Below are 14,798 nucleotides of genomic sequence, written 5' to 3' on the forward strand. Positions count from 1 at the left end.
GTCTGCCGGTCTAGTGGCACACGCATAGACAGACGTACGTGTCGAAGTAGAAGTCGCAGCGGTAGCATGGATGCGCCTTGTTGCAGGCGGCACCGATGCTGCCGCCTGGCGGCGACGCCGGGTATCTGCCGGCGGTCGCGTGGCGTCTCCCGCCGAACGCGGCTCCATCTGAAGCGCAGCCGTGGGCGTCCGTCATTCGGTGTTGAGCAGCACACGTGGCCAGCTAGCACACGGCATGTGCCCCTCGTCCCTCTAAATAGGGCGTGCCGCTGAGTTTCACATCGTGGGGAATGGACAGATGCCTTGAAAAAAGACTGCGGTGTGGATGGAACCCGACGACGCTCAGCACAATATGCCAAGCTCGGCCATATCACCTGGTGACGTGCGACTTTGCCGCCCGCCCGGGGCGCGTGCCCGACAATGAAACGGTCGTGGCTTCAGCGTCTCTCGGCAGCACACAGGTGGCGCCGGCTCCACAGCGCCGTCACCCCAGGGGGTGTTTGTCAGCGTGCTTACCTGTGCCGGCGGGCGCCATCAGCGCCGCACACAGAAGCGCCGCCACCGCCAGCCAGCCGCCCAGCTTCATGGCGTATGTGTACCGGCGAGAGCGTCACCGTGCGCAGTGTGGGCTGCCGGGCGTCGGCCGCCTATATACCGCGGCCGGCGGCCATCAGCGGCACGTGGGCCACGCGCTGGGGGTGGCCGTGGCGCAAGCGGTGGCGTTGCCCTGTCGGGGTTGGTGCGGCGGCCGGTCGCAGCACCACGTGCTCGCGCTCGCGTTCCGCTCGGGGAGGGTGAGCGGCCGGAGGGCGGCGTGCACGCTCCACCGCCGCCGCCTTGGAACGGCGGCGGCAGAGTGATACTTGATACGGCGGCGGTCGCGATCAGCCGCCGGGCGCGGCCTGCGCCGGCGTCACGCGAGAGGCTGGTGACGTCCCGTGCGGAGGAGAGTGTGAGGTACTCACTAACGGCCACGTGGTCCACGTGGCAACGGGAAACGGCGACAAGAGCAGCGCGGTGCTGTTTTCTGCTGGTGTTCCCTGTTGTGTACTGAATGGCGAGGGGTAGGCAGCTGAACAGAGGTGTGGTTAAAGGCGGGCACCCAAATATTTTCCTTTGAGCTTCGCCTTCAGACATCAGTTCGTCGGTCAAACCACCGATCGATCGTTTTGCAGCATTTGTATTTAATATGAATACCTATCTACGAGGGGCAGGACTGCCTAGGTTGGTAGTGTATCCAAGCACGTAAGGGTTGAAAATGGCAGAGAGCATGCAAGCGTACAATGCGATAAGTTGCTGCAACAGCTTTTTGTCTTTGCTTACAACTTCCCCTCCGTAGCCTTTTACGGCACCCAGTTGGTGTAGTATTCGGTGATAGCTCCGGCCAATCCTGGCGTGGAAAAAATGTATTTACTGAAAGAGTTAGTACTACGAAATTGTTAACTCCAGTCTTGTTGCTAGGGAAATGCAATCTTGTGCTTAATGGTGTTCATTACAGGTTTTCTGTGACATTCGTGAAGTTAAGCAGGTTGTGAATGGCATTGTATCACAGATGGTGCTCAACTTTAGGGACCGTGGCTGCTTATCCACATACATTGTAGTAGCCGGGCGAGGAATTGATAACAGTTTTGTTTTACTTGCGCTTCAGTATTTGTATTTTTGGCCGCAAAAGCATGCATCGAATGCAAAAAGTTGTTCTATGATCGTATGCGAGGCAGACAATAATCGATGGGTAACTGTTGACTGGCAATCTACGCGTATAATTACTGTGGTTCTCGATGAGTTATTGTAAGAGTTCGAAGTGACGAAATAACGGCTTACGACATGGGCGCAGTTCTTAGTTGTTTTTTTCGTCGTCGCCCGCGTGGCACTGTTTGGACGGCTTTCACGTCGGCTGACGGCGCACCTAGGACACCTTTCGGGGCAGCGCTCAGCGGCCGTCACGTGTGTCCGGCCATGACGGAGGTTCAGCCGCCTCACCCATCACAGTACCGCACGTGACGTGTACCGCATGGACGCGCCTCCAAGCATGGTCTTGGAGGCGCGGAAGCGGTGGATGCATGGGGCTCGTCCGAGAGGCATACACGGCTGATCCTGCTGTTACATACATCTTCAATGCATCTCCAAGTAAAACAAGAAAAACACACATTGTCACGGAATTTTATATTAATTTTATTTAAATACAAGGTAAGAACAAAGACCTCTTTGTCGTGCTTTGCCTGTTTTCGGATGATGCGTTTTACTAGGGGGGAGGGGGGGGGGGGGGTAAACTTACACAGCAACTTTGGCTTCCGCAAATTGACACTGCAGGGAATCCTACTTTGTTTATGTTAGTTACGTAGTGTCACTCATTTGGGCAGGGGTGCTCCAGAAATGGGAGATGGGTGATTTTTGATAATCGTTTCTTGCATTGTTTAATGTCCATGTGTTTATGTTTACTGTGATGTTTCCAGTTACTTTTCAAATTGTCTTCTAGTGTCATTGTTCCCTTTCTAATGTAGCGTCACGCGGTGTTAGCTGCTCCCAAAATTGCGGTGCTCAACTACCCTCGAAATTGCGGGGATAAGATATTCCTAAGATTTCGATGTTTAGCAGCCCTCTAGTTTCATGTTTACCTCATGGTCGCCACCGCCCTTGGCGGATTTCTGTTGTCTTGGGTCGGCTGATTTTGTTAAGGAAAAAGCAGACTTAAGTTACAACCACTCGCCAGCTGACCAGGCTAGCGACATTTGTTTGCTCCTGATGCGGGCCCGCAGAGGCGGCACCACGCGGGTCACGCTGGTACACAGTGGGACATGGTCGTTTTGTCTTCGCAGAGCAAAATGATCCTCACACAGCCTCTCAGCCCTGTGCTAGCCTGGGCGTCTCTCCAGCGCTCGCTAGTGACAGGCATCCCGACAGGCGCACCTCACCCCCTCTACTGCCCCCCCCCCCCCCCTCCCCCCCCCCCGTCTCCGCGCCGCCCGCTGACGGGCGGCCGTCTCGCCGCAGGTACTACCAGTACTCGACCAAGTACGACCCGTCCTGGTACCGCGCCTGGCACGCGTGGGCCTTCATGAACTTCCAGGCGGTGCTGTTCTTCAAGGGCCGCTCGGCCGGCGCCTCGCCCGCCGCCGGCGCCGGCGAGGCCGTCTCAGACGTGAGTCCGTGTCCGCTTCCCTTCCCATCTCTATTTGTGGGCGGACCTCTCGCCCCCTCCCCCCTCGCCCCCCCCCCCCCCTCGCCGCGCCGTCGACCGGCGGTGGCCGCGTCGAAGCTGCGGACGGCGCCGAATGCGCTTCACGCGCCGGGCTATGCGTGCTAAGTTGCTGACGTGTCCAGTGTCGGATGCGCCGTGATGCCGAGCGGCGGCCGGCATCGGGACTGACACGCGCGCCCCTGCCGGCGCCGGCAGCGGGCGGGCCGCCACCTGCCGTTCGTCGTGCCGGCCGTGCAGGGCTTCGTGCGCTCCATCTCGCTCAACACGGACAACAGTCTGCAGGACACGCTGCGCCTGCTCACGCTCTGGTTCGAGTACGGCCAGGTGGCCGAGGTCAATGACGCCCTCACCGACGGCCTGCGCAAGATCAAGATCGACAACTGGCTGCAGGTGAGACGGCCGCCGCCGGTCGAAGTGTGCGGCGGCCGTGCAGGCACGGGGCCCACACGGCCGTAAAGCCGTGTAGGCCGTGCAAAGCGCTCAGCCAGGCACGGCCTGGCTGAGCGCTTTGCAATATGGCCGCTGCGTGGGACTGTGGACTGTACTGAACCGGAGCAGACGTGTTAAGGAGAAGGTGTTTTTGTCTGCTAAGCGACTGTCTGCGTGCAGAAGTGCCACATATTTGCTTGTGACGTCACTTATTTGCTGTGTGGCGTCACCTCTCCATGCATGATGCCACCCGTGTATGTGGCGACACATGTCATATGACCTTACCTGTTTGAGAGTTTATTGGCCTGGTGTATTTCCGACAGAGTGTTGGCCGACTGTGTGAGCATGATCGGACTTTGGGGCCGTGGTGTGACGTCACCTGCCGGTCGTGTGACGTGTGTGGTGTATCGGCAGGTCATTCCTCAGCTGATCGCCCGCATCGACACGCCCCGGCCCCTGATCGCCCGCCTCATCTCGTCCCTGCTCACCGAGGTCGGCAAGACACACCCCCAGGTCAGTGGAGCCGCCCCGGGCCCGTGACCCATGACCATAGGTCAGGTCAGAACCACCGACCCCCGGCCGGCCGAAGCCCGGCTGGATGAGGCCCCGGCTGATCCGCTGAGCAGGCCGGCGGGACTGCGCAGCGGCCGCGTCAAAGGCAGGTTGGAGGTGCTGCCAGTGGGTTTCGTTGGCCGCTGTTCTCTGCCGGTGTAGCTTTTACTGGTCGTTGAAGCGAGCGTAGTCTTTGGTCTTGGAATGGTGTGGTGTTTTGCGTGCCAGTCCAACTGATAACGTCGCGCGTGCTCGAATATAGACATGTTTGGTAAGATGGGAATGGCAAGAGCCATCTAACAGCCGCTACCGTCGGTAGACATGAGAGCCGCTTGTCAGCCCCTGTCTGCCCGCCTGTCGTCTGAGTGTCGTGTTACGCCATGTCAGGCTCTGGTGTACCCCCTGACGGTGGCCAAGAAGTCCTCGGTGCCGGCGCGCGAGAAGGCGGCTCAGAAAATCCTCAAGAACATGCGCGAACACTCGGAGACGCTCGTCCAGCAGGAGTTCCTGGTGAGTTTGGAGCCTGATTGATGCTGTGCTCTGTGAGCAGCAAGTCCAGACAAATGCCCCGCCATACACACATACGCACGCACGCACGCACGCATGCGTATGTGCAGATATGCTTGCATACATTAGTGTATGTATTTATACAATTATACACACAATCATGCATGCACATATCCACACCCTCTCCAGTCAGCTGACCGCCCGCCCCCGTCAGAGAAGTGTGTTGTGTACGATCGGAGCGCCATCTGGAACGGTGCCGTCCGTGGGTTCCGCCGCACCCACCAGCGTGGGCTGGCCGCTGACGCCCCTCCGCGCCCGGCCCGGCCGCCAGGTGTCCGACGAGCTGATCCGCGTGGCCATCCTCTGGGACAACCGGTGGCACGAGGGCCTGGAGGAGGCGTCGCGCCTCTTCTTCAGCGAGCGCAACATCCCGGCCATGTTCGCCGTGCTGGAGCCGCTGCACGCCATGATGGACCGCGGACCGGAGACGCTCAAGGAGAAGAGCTTCACGCAGGTCAGTCGGAGCGGCTGCCATGCTGGTGCGACTGGATACGGTCGGGACAGGGGGAGAGGCTGGCAGCCGGGACAGGGGGAGAGGCTGGCAGCTGGGACGGGGGGGAGAGGTGCTGGCAGCCGGGATAGGGGGAGAGGCTGGCAGCTGGGACAGGGGGAGAGGCTGGCAGCCGGGACAGGGGGAGAGGCTGGCAGCTGGGGACAGGGGGAGAGGCTGGCAGCCGGGACAGGGGGAGAGGGAGCAACCGGGACAACCGGAAGAAAGGAGCGAGCGATTTCGCTGGGCCGTATAACACGTAAGTGATAGCAGTCGTCACGTTCCTTCAAGGGCCTGTACATGTGCGGAGCAGCTGAGTGGGCAGATAAAACGAGAGAGAGGCGAGGCGGGGGCGGGGGGGGGGGGGGACGGACAGATCATGCAATATTCCTGTTGTGTGACTGCGTCTGAGGTGGGTCGGCAGCAGTTGTGCTGTGGGTGTCTGAGCTCTGTTAACCTGCTCTGGATGACTGACGTCCGGTGACCTGATCCGAGTGGGTGACCTCTGGTGACCTGGGCTGGGGAACGCCCTCTGGTGACCCGCTCTAGATGACTGACGCCTGATGGCCCGCGTGGACTGACTTACCTTTGATGACTTGCTCCGTCGTCTGGCCTGGTGACTGGTGACTGAATGACCTCTGGTAACCCTTTCCTGGCGATTGGCTGACCTCGAACGACCCACTCAGGGTGACTGACTGGCATTGAGTGACCCACTTGGGGTGACTGACTGACCCTGGGTGACCCCCTGGGGATGACAGACCCTTGATGACTCGCTCCGGCGGCTGACCTCAGGTGACCCTGTCCTGGTGACTGACTGGCCCCTGACCTCTGGTGCCCCACTCCAGGCGTACGGCCAGGACCTGCAGGACGCGTACGATCTGTGTCGGCGTTACAAGCGCACGGGCAACGAGCGCGAGCTGAACCTGGCCTGGAACCGCTACTACCAGGTGTTCCGACGCATCTCCCGCCAGTTACCACTCATCACCAACCTGGAGCTGCCGGTTAGTGACCGGCGCCGCCACCAGCCACCCACCACCCGCCAACCGCCATCCGCCGCTGTCGGCAGGATCGCGCGGCTGTGTGTGTGGGTATGGGTGCGTGCGTGTGTGCGTGCGTGCGCGCATGTGTGTGCATGCGTCCTCGGGTTTTAGCGTGCGTGTGCGTGTGTGTGTGACCTCGGTGCGTGTGCGTGCGTTCTGCGTCGCCGAATGCGGTCGAGGGCGCGGGACATGCCGGAGCTGGTGATGGTCTGATATGCGTTGAGTCTGATGAGGCACGCCTGATGCTCGGGCGTGTGTGTACAGTGCGTGTCTTGCAATAGCTCAAGTGGTAACGACTCGAGTTGACATCAGGAGGGGCCCAGGTACGACCGACGGGCGTGACCGCCCTGGTCGCCGGCGTTTCATGACTTGGTCTCGAAATGACACTCGTCGCGCGTTTTTCAAACGAGCCGCCTTTTCCGGTGTGCCCCTCCCCCGCCCAGCCGGCGCTCGGCTCCTGTCCCGTCACCGTCTGACGTGCGCGCTCTGACGTCAGTACGTGTCCCCGGCGCTGATGAACGCCCGGGACCTGGAGCTGGCCATCCCCGGCAGCTACGTGCCTCACCGGCCTATCATCCGCATCGCCAAGGTCAAGTCCAGCCTGACCGTGTTCAGCACCAAGCAGCGGCCCCGCAAGGTCACCATGAGAGGTGAGGTCGGCCGGTCGGCTGCCGTGCGGGCCGCTGCGGGCTCGGGTGTTGGCCGTCGCTCGCTCGCGGTGCCGGTGTTGTACTGAGCCCGGCACTCGGGACCAGCTCTGCGGTGATGGCCGGTTAAAGGGAGTGGTCCTCATTTGTATGGTGGTTGGAACTGGAATATCCCTCTCGAAGATTTTTCGGTGCAGTTTACAGCCCTGCCCTTCTTAACATCTAAACCTCTCAACAAGCAAGGTATGATGACGTGATCAAACGACATGTTAAGGAGCGTATTTGCTAAACAGGCATTGTGTTGTGTAGAGCAGCCTTTTTCACATAAAAGTGTACCAATAGCTATAATTGGGCTTATTTCGTCATATTTGACGCCTGCCTCAATAGCTTCAAATGTGAAACATTCCCGTTAGCGGCGGGTTGGCCGGCATTGGTCGCGCGTGGTCCAGGCTGCTTTGAAATCAAGTGGTTTGTGTTTTGGTTCTGTGCATGTGTTGGACCTGAATGGTGTCCCACCGTGTATATAGGTTACTCCCAGTGCCGAAAGCTCCGCTTTTGTCCAGATCTGCTCTAAGTTGCGTTTGAGTGTTTGACAGACGGGTTTGGAGACATTCGCCGCGTATAAATGGTAATTGATTTATAAAGAACATGCTGTAGTCAGGGCAATGCTCCCTTCTACAGCATGTGACCATCCATCTGGGGCGTGGACAGACGTTAACTACCTGACAACAAGCCTGACGCTGTTTAGTCCGCAGTGCAGTGTACCTGTCCTTGTGTTGCAGTGTGCCCCCAGTACAGTGTGTCAGCCAGGGGTGCTGTGCGTCTCGTGCGCGGCGCGCTTGGTGTGGCTGGTCGCGGCCGCTCTGGCCGTCTCCGTGCCAGGTGTGCCGCGGCCGGCGTGGCTCGTGCTGCGCTGACAACCGTGCCTCTCGGCCTCTGACTCGGCCCGCTCTGACCGCGGCCGGCGTGGCTCGTGCTGCGCTGACGCCCGCACCTCTCGGCCTCTGTCTCGGCCCGCTCTGACCGCGGCTGGCGTGGCTCGTGCTGCGCCGACACCGTGCCTCTCGGCCTCTGTCTCGGCCCGCTCTGACCGCGGCTGGCGTGGCTCGTGCGGCGCCGACACCGCGCCTCTCGGCCTCTGTCTCGGCCCGCTCTGACCGCGGCTGGCGTGGCTCGTGCTGCGCTGACACCGTGCCTCTCGGCCTCTGTCTCGGCCCGCTCTGACCGCGGCCGGCGTGGCTCGTGCTGCGCTGACACCGGCACCTCTCGGCCTCTGTCTCGGCCCGCTCTGACCGCGGCTGGCGTGGCTCGTGCTGCGCTGACACCGTGCCTCTCGGCCTCTGTCTCGGCCCGCTCTGACCACGGCCGGCGTGGCTCGTGCGGCGCCGACACCGCGCCTCTCGGCCTCTGTCTCGGCCTGCTCAGACCGCGGCGGCGTGGCTCGTGCTGCGCCGACACCGCGCCTCTCGGCCTCTGTCTCGGCCCGCTCTGGCCGCGGCCGGCGTGGCTCGTGCGGCGCCGACACCGCGCCTCTCGGGCTCTGACTCGGCCCGCTCCGGCCGCGCGCAGGCAGCGACGGCCGCGACTACACGTTCCTGGTGAAGGGCCACGAGGACCTGCGTCAGGACGAGCGCGTCATGCAGCTGTTCGGACTGGTGAACACGCTGCTGAAGACCAACCCGGAGACCATGCGACGCAACTTGGCCATACAGGTGGGCCGACTGATGCTGCCGTGTGTCTTCCGCGCTCGCTGGGAACGTGAGGCGGCGCCGGCAGGCTTTTGAGACCCGGTTCGTGCCCCGTGTCATGTCGTGCTATACGAAATCGGTATACATGAACGGAAGTGTTGTTTCTTTATCGGTGCCGCTGTTCCTGTGCCCGACCCGTTCTGACGTTATAGCTGTTACTGTCTGGTGGTCGCTGGCTGCCTGCCTCCGCCTGTCGTCGTCTCTGTGGGCCTCGGCGCTCCGACCGTCTGGCCGCGACAGAGACCGTCCCCTGGCCCGCCGTCCGAGCTGACGGCCCGCCGCCTCCCCTGGCAGCGGTTCGCTGTGGTGCCTCTGAGCACCAACAGCGGCCTGATCGGCTGGGTGCCGCACTCGGACACGCTCCACACGCTCATCCGCGACCACCGCGACAAGAAGAAGATCATGCTCAACATTGAGCACAAGATCATGCTGCGGGTGAGTGTCGGCCGGCCGGCCCGGGCTGCTGACGTTCGCCGGGTGGGCGGCGGCGCGCGTGGAGGCGCTCCTGGGGAGTTAATAGCCGCTGAGGTCGGTCCACATCAACGCGTGACGCCCACATTAACGTGACATCAACGTGGTTAAGTCTGGGGCTCGCCTTCGGCAACCAGCATACTTGATCGTACACGTAGCGCGTTATTTTGTGGTCTCAAGCTACTGACGGGGCCCTTCTCCATCCACACCTGTCATTGTTCCCGAGCCGAGATGGGGGCGTGCCCAGCTTCGCCTCGTTGACGGCGCCCATGCCCCTCCCCCCCCCCCCCCCACCGACAGATGGCGCCCGAGTATGAGCACCTGACGCTGATGCAGAAAGTGGAGGTGTTCGAGCACGCGCTCGAGACGACCAAGGGCGACGACCTGGCGCGCCTGCTGTGGCTGAAGTCGCCCTCCTCCGAGGACTGGTTCGACCGGCGCGCTAACTTCACCCGCTCGCTGGCCGTCATGAGCATGGTCGGCTACGTGCTCGGTCTGGGCGACCGGTGAGGACGCGGGGGGGGGAGGACGAGGAAGGGGGCGGCGGCTGGCTGGCTGAGGAACGGAAAGGCGGCGCTGCTGGGAGAGCGGAGGGGGGGGGGGGGGGGGATTAAAGGAGTGGTGATTTGTCACTGGTATAAGAGCAGAGGGTGGTTTTGCAAGCTGAAGTGAAAGGGTAATTGACGATAAGTGAAACACTTGAATAGCTATTCTCAGATGTCAAGATGAGTTTTAGACCGGCTTAGGAGAGGCGTGCGAATGCGATGAGGCGATGATTGCCGGACTGTTCAGGTCTAGTCTCGCTGTGTCTGTGGACTTCAGATGAACGCTCGGCGCGCTGTCCAAGCCGTCCCAACAGCGCCGCGCAGCCTGTGGTCGGGAAACTCCCAGTTAGATCACATTGAATACTCTTTTGAAACTAACCTGACGAGATGTCATGTTGATCTGACTGGAAGCGCCGGGTTATTCTGAGCTCGCCTCTCTACAGGCATCCGTCCAACCTGATGCTGGACCGGATGAGTGGCAAGATCCTGCACATCGACTTCGGCGACTGTTTCGAGGTGGCCATGACCCGCGAGAAGTTCCCCGAGAAGATTCCGTTCCGTCTGACCAGGATGTTGGTGAACGCCCATGGAGGTGAGCTGGCCCGACCGTCATCGCTGCTCCCTGTACCCCGCAGCACGGGGCAGGGGGTGGCCCTGCCTTAGAGGTAAGATGGTCCGGACGCACACCCCTCGGTGGCCGTGCCTTAGAGGTAAGATGGTCCGGACGCACCCCTCGCACTATGTACCCCATGCCCCCATTTCGGGGTCGTGCTCTGCGAACATTTCATCGCGGCAGGTTCAGACCTGACTTGGACACGCGATCGGTATGTGATGGCTGAGCTCTCGGCGTGCCGATCGGGGTGGAATGGAATGGAATGGAATGTGGTGCGTATGGCTCGGGAGGCTGACGGTAGCTGGTTATGGCAGATTCACTAGCGCTGAGCTTCGATACGATACGATACGTTAGCGCTACGATGACGTCCAGATGGCCTGCATAGAGAGCGACCACGATATAACCGTGTCAACCTGTTGGTGACCAGAGCATAAGGTCACGTACCGGATAACCTGCGAGTCGGTGATAGCCCGCCCTGACCCTCAGGTGACCGGTATTGAGGGCACCTGCCGGATGACCTGCGAGTCGGTGATGACCCTCCCTGACCCTCAGGTGACCGGCATCGAGGGCACCTACCGGATGACCTGCGAGTCGGTGATGACGGTGCTGCGGAAGAACAAGGACAGCCTGATGGCGGTGCTGGAGGCGTTCGTATACGACCCGCTGCTGAACTGGCGTCTGGTGGACAGCCCCCGGACGGTGAGCGTGGCACCTTCGCCGCCCTGGGGCTGCCTGCCGCCGCCCTGGGGCTGCCTGCCTCCGCCTGGGCTGCCTGTCGCCCCCCTGGGTGCTCTCCGCCGCCTGCGGCTCCCTGCCACTGCCTGGGACTGACGCCCCCCCCCCTCCCCTCCGCCCGGGGCCGCCTCCTGCCGCCTGTGGCTCCCTGCTGCCGCCCCGGCCTTGGCCACGCACGCTGCTGCGCTCAGGGACGCCTGCCCTGCTCTGTTGTGTGTGAGACGCACCCCGTCCCGCCGTGGCTCGTCTGTGTTAGGGGGCGGTCTGGAGAGGCAGGGGAAGGTGGCGCTGTTGTGTGAGACTATGGGCCTTCTCAGTTTATGTATTGGGTGTCATGGGTCATGCCAGTTGATGGCAGAATGGTGGTGTGGTGTGGCGTCGTCTTTCCTTGTGTCTCATTGACCATATGCCATGTACTTTGGCAGTCTGTGGCAGACCCGGCCCCGATCCGTGACCGTCCCCTGACCGGGCCCGGTCCGTGACCGACCCTGACCCGGCCCCGGTCTGTGACCGCCCGCTGACCGGGCCCAGTCCGTGACCGCCCCTGACCGCCCCTGACCGCCCCTGACCCGGCCCCGATCCATGCCCACCCCCCTGACCCGGCCCCGATCCGCGACCGTCCCCTGACCGGGTCCGGTCCGTGACCGCCCCTGACCCGGCCCCGATCCATGCCCACCCCCTGACCGGGCCCGGTCCGTGACCGACCCTGACCCGGCCCCGGTCCGTGACCGCCCCTGACCCGGCCCCGATCCATGACCCGCCCCTGACCCGGTTCTTGTCCGTGCCCGCAGCAGGTGCGCCGCCCGCTGCCGGCCGGCGGTCCGACGGCGGAGGGCAGTGCGGAGCTGGAGCCCGGCCTGGCCAGCAGTCCGCCCATGCGCAGCCGCCACAACAGCAGCATCGAGGGTCAGCAGCGCATCGGTACGGCGGACTGCGGCCCGGCCCCGCCGCGCCGCTCGCCGCCTCCGGGGTGGCTGGGGAGCGGCAGCCAGACGGCCGGGGAGCGGCTTTTGACAGCCGTGTCGACTTTGAAGTGTCAAAATGTGAAGGCTAGGGTCGTGGTCTTGTGGGTCGCGTCGGATAGCTGGTCTGAAGCGGACCGAAAGGATCTCACCTGTCTTGAGCGTGGTTGGTTTGTTTCTGCGGCTTCAAACGCCAGCCCTTGCACTCCGCCCGTGCTGGAGCCGCTAGCCGTGATGGCCTGAGCTAACCCGAGTGGTGACCTAAGCTGACCTGAGTTGTGACCTGCGTTGACCTGAGCGGCGACCTAAGCTGACCTGAGTGGCGACCTAAGCTGACCGCTGACCTGAGTGGCGATCTAAGCTGACCTGAGTGGCGACCTAAGCTGACCTGAGCGGCGACCTAAGCTGACCTGAGTGGTGACCTAAGTTGACCTGAGCGGTGACCTTAGTTGACCTGAGCGGCGACCTAAGCTAACCTGAGCGTTGACCTAAGCTGACCTGATCGGCAACCCAAGCTGACCCAATCGGTGGCCTGACCCCGGCACCCGCCGACCGCTGCAGGCGACGGCGACGCCGTGGTGCCGGAGGCCCAGAACAAGAAGGCCGTGCAGATTATCCAGCGCGTCCGCGACAAGCTGACCGGCACCGACTTCGGCAACGACGTGCCGCTCTCGGTGCGGGACCAGGTGGACCGGCTGATCCAGCTGGCCGCTTCGCACGAGAACCTCTGCCAGTGCTACATCGGATGGTGAGTGCGGGGCCGACACTGCTGCTGGTTATGTTGCGTGACCTGTGCCAAGGACGCACCGGCTGGGGCGTGGGATTTGCGCTGTTGCCAGGGCGTGGGCTTCGTCCTTTCTGCGTCGGATGGTGGGCTGCCTCGGTCAGTGATTGATCGTCTGGAGATGACCTCCGTCAGTACTTCGCAATTCAGTGAGTAACCACTGCCAGTGCTGAGTCGTCATGAGCGAGCTTCGCCTGTCACGTGTCGAATGTAGCCATTGCCAGTGATGCCCGGCCTGGTGACCGACTGCTGCCAGTGTTGCATCGGACGCCGGATGACCGCCAGTGCCCCGGGCCGGGTCATGATCTGACCTGGCCTGACCTGGTCACGCCGGCTCTGCAGACGGCCGTGTCAGTGTGGCCTCCGTTTGAGCGTGTCCGCGTTCGCCGCAGGTGCTCGTTCTGGTAGCGCGGCCGGGCGGCCCGAAGTTCCAGTGGCGGGGCCGGGCGTGTATCCGCAGCTGTCGCTGCCGGCTCCGCTGCTGCTGCTGCTGCTGCCGCTGCCGCTGCTGCCGCCGGCGTGGACCGCTGCGCCACCAACGCCCCGTCATGTCAAGGTGGCAGATACCGGAGACCGGAGACCGGGGATCGGAGATCGGAGACCGGAGATCGGGGACCGGAAACCGGAGACCGGGGATCGGAGACCGGAGACCGGGGATCGGAGACCGGAGACCGGAGACCGGGGATCGGAGATCGGAGACCGGGGATCGGAGATCGGAGACCGGAGGCCGGAGACCGGGGATCGGAGACCGGAGACCGGGGATCGGAGATCGGAGACCGGAGGCCGGAGACCGTGGGTGGGAGGGAGATGCGTGGGCGTCAGGCAGAGCGGGACCCAGGCGGGTGGGGGCCCGCGGGCAGCCGGCCGCGAAGCCGCCTTAGGGCGCGGTGATTCGCGGCGCGCCGTGTTGCCCACGTGCTGACAGTGCAGCTTGCGTCGGGACACGCATATGTTACCAGCGGGGATGTTGATGCGTAAGTGTATGCGCCGGATGTGGGAAGGTGCACGCGGTTTCGAAGTCGTTTTATCGAGCGATTGGGCGGGTGAAATGAGCATGCGACCTGTGTTGTGAGCGATGACATGTGGGGGTTCTGCTGCGTCGAGCGTGCAGGCTGGTGGATCGCCATCTGTCGATAAGCGAATGAGTCGCATGCTGTCAGGCTGCGTTCGTATTGTGCAGAGCTTTTGTGTGAGAATATCCTGTGCTTCGTGTCTTTTGTATGCCTTTTGAGAAACAGTTTGGCTTGTTGAATCCTTCCTGATTCTGAGTTGTTTTATTTGCAATCATGGGTACTCGTAAATAGATTGATTTCGATTGGATGTCTGTGATGTACTTCATTCGATGCCACTTCGGTGTAGGCAGATCTCGAAGGTTCAGTAAGGTGATCCGAACCATTCGCTGTTCGAGGTCACCAAACCCTATGTTTTTGGGGGACAAATGCTTATTGAGTATGGGTTAGGCTCGCAAGTCCCGGATTTTTCGAATATATCGTTGCCAACCGGTATTGTCAGTGAGACCGCATGCTAAATATGCCATTGATCACGGTGACTGATGTTGAACACTGTGGACGCGAAAGTGGTCCTCGCCAACGACCCTATAAGTATGGTATATTGTCAGGCAATGGGGGTGCTCCCGCAAGTTATCGCGCACTTTTTCCTGTGCTATCCATTTGCGCAGACCCGTACTTGTTCGTCTTTCACCCATGGAAGCCGAACCTATAAACGAACGAGCAAATAACAGCAATGTTTCACGCGCGTGGGTGTTACATCACGCACCAAAGTGACTGCGATGTGTCGATGGAGGTGTAAGAGCCACTCGAGGCCTGCGTGGAGTCGGGTCGAGTCTTGGAAGCCGTCCTGCGTAGTGCTAGGCGCTAGCGCATATTTTTTATCCGTCAATAACATCGTCCATGAAGGTTTTACATGCTGGATAACAGAATTTTCAGGTCATAGAATGATGCCATGAGATCTTTCCTTACCCCTGTTCAGATGTAAAATGAATTAGCTATAGTTATT

General features: G+C 61.5%; 1 pseudogene; it reads left to right on the forward strand.

The window, feature by feature from the left end:
- Nucleotides 1-13,420, forward strand: part of LOC119096577 (serine/threonine-protein kinase mTOR-like) — a 38,225-nt pseudogene extending 24,805 nt beyond the window's left edge.
- Nucleotides 13,421-14,798: the final 1,378 nt, after the last annotated feature.

This window comes from Pollicipes pollicipes, unplaced genomic scaffold (genome assembly GCF_011947565.3).
Source record: "Pollicipes pollicipes isolate AB1234 unplaced genomic scaffold, Ppol_2.1 Scaffold_4295;HRSCAF=5057_pilon_pilon_pilon, whole genome shotgun sequence".
NCBI classification, from domain to species: Eukaryota; Metazoa; Arthropoda; class Thecostraca; order Pollicipedomorpha; family Pollicipedidae; genus Pollicipes; species Pollicipes pollicipes.